Genomic DNA, 2182 nt, shown 5'->3' on the forward strand with positions numbered 1-2182 from the left:
CTTGTTGATGCTCTACATGGATAGAAAAATGTCTCTCTTCATTCCTTTGCAGTCAGTTCCTTCATTTAAATAATAGAATAACTTTATTGTTTACATCTGCTGGATAATAGTAAACATGTTCATACATGGTCTAGAGCAAATGTTCCCTGTAAACTGCGTGCGTGGCCGTGCACGTCCTCCAGAAGTAATGCCAGGCCGGGCAGAGACGCAAGAGACTGAACTTCACTAATTAACATTATATCAATCCCTTTTCAATGCAACAAACCAAAACACAACTAACTTTGCAAGATTGAGCCTGGGATTACATCATACGACACAATACAACGCAATGCAATTTACAGTCACCTAATTTGCCCATGTAAAAAATCCAAGTAAAACAATTATGAATTAATGTCAAGCCCTTCATAAAGTAAAAACGTTTTTAAAAGTCTCGTGCAATGTGGGCCTGCATCAAAAGCTAAAATGAAAATGTTATGGAATTTGATCCATTGGTTTTGTTGGTAAGCCTACATTATGCTAAGATAGCCACAATGGCCTATTGACTACAGTCTGAAACTAAGGGTACAGCCTCAGTGTTCACTGTGAATGCGCACCGGAGGTTGCACAAAACATTCCGCTCACAAGAACTAAAATTTGCTCCGTGCCTGAAAAAAATAAGCGGGAACATTGATCCACAGTAGTGACATGAATGTAGCCACTGTTGCTAAGAGACCCAGCAGTCTCACCCACACAAGAGTCAGTGGAGCCACTGCGGCCCCTCATGATGAGTTCTGTTTGTTTGTGCCCCCCACCACATCACAGTTCCCCAACCCTGTTTTAAATCAAAAAGTATCCCCACAAGTACATCTAATATGCACAGTCAAACACACTGCACTTTAACAAGATCAAATCAAGTTTTGTTGGTCACACACACATGGTTAGCAGATGTTAATGCGAGTGTAGCGAAATGCTTGTGCTTCTAGTTCCGACAGTGCAGTAATATCTAACAATTCCACAACAACTACCTGATGCACACGAATCTAAGTAAAGGGATGGAATAAGAATATGTACATATAAATATATGGATGAGCGATGACCGAGAAGCTTAGGCAAGATGCAATAGATGGTATAGAATACAATATATAGACATGAGATGAGTAAAGATATGTAAACATTATTAAAATGGCATTATCAAAGTGACTAGTGATCCATTTATTAAAGTGGCAACAGCCTCTCTGTGCCATTGATGGATGTTTAACAGTCTGATGGCCTTGAGATAGAAGCTGTTTTTCTAGTATCTCGGTCCCTGCTTTGATGCACCTGTACTGACCTCGCCTTCTGGATGATAGCGGGGTGAACAGGCAGTGGCTCACGTGGTTGTCATCCTTGATGATCTTATTGGCCTTCTTGTGATATCGGGTGCTGTAGGTGTCCTGGAAAGAAGGTAGTTCACCCCCGGTGATGTGTTGTGCAGACGGCACCACCCTCTGGAGAGCCTTACGGTCGTGGGCTGTGCAGTTTCCGTACCAGTCGGTGATACAGCCCAACAGGATGCTCTCAATTGTGCATCTGTAAAAGTTTGAGGGTTTTAGGTGACAAGCTAAATTTCTTCAGCCTCCTGAAGTGAGAGGTTGTTTTCCTGCCACCACACTCCGAAGGCCCTCACCTCCTCCCTGTAGGCTGTCTCGTCTTTGTTGGTAATCAAGCCCACTACTGTCGTGTTGTCTGCAAACTTGATGATTGAGTTGGAGGCGTGCATGGCCACGCAGTCATGGGTGAACAGGGAGTACAGGAGTGGACTGAGCACACACCCTTGTGGGGCCCCAGTGTTGAGGATCAGTGAAGTGGAGATGTTTCCTACCTTCAGCACCTGGTGGCGGACGGTCAGGAAGTCCAGGACCCAATTGCACAGGGCGGAGTTGAGACCCAATGCCTCAAGCTTAATGATAAGCTTTGGAGGGTACTATGGTGTTGAATGCTGAGCTGTAGTCGAAGAACAGCATTCTTACATAGGTATTCCTCTTGTCCAGATGGGATAGGGCAGTGTGCAGGCGATTGCATCCTCTGTGGACCTATTGGGGCAGTATGCAAATTGAAGTGGGTCTACGGTGGCAGGTAAGGTGGAGGTGATATGATCCTTGACTAGTCACTCAAAGCACTTCATGATGAAAGATAGTCATTTATTCAGTTATCTTTGCCTTCT

The sequence above is a fragment of the Oncorhynchus kisutch genome, linkage group LG11 (assembly GCF_002021735.2).
Source record: "Oncorhynchus kisutch isolate 150728-3 linkage group LG11, Okis_V2, whole genome shotgun sequence".
NCBI classification, from domain to species: domain Eukaryota; kingdom Metazoa; phylum Chordata; class Actinopteri; order Salmoniformes; family Salmonidae; genus Oncorhynchus; species Oncorhynchus kisutch.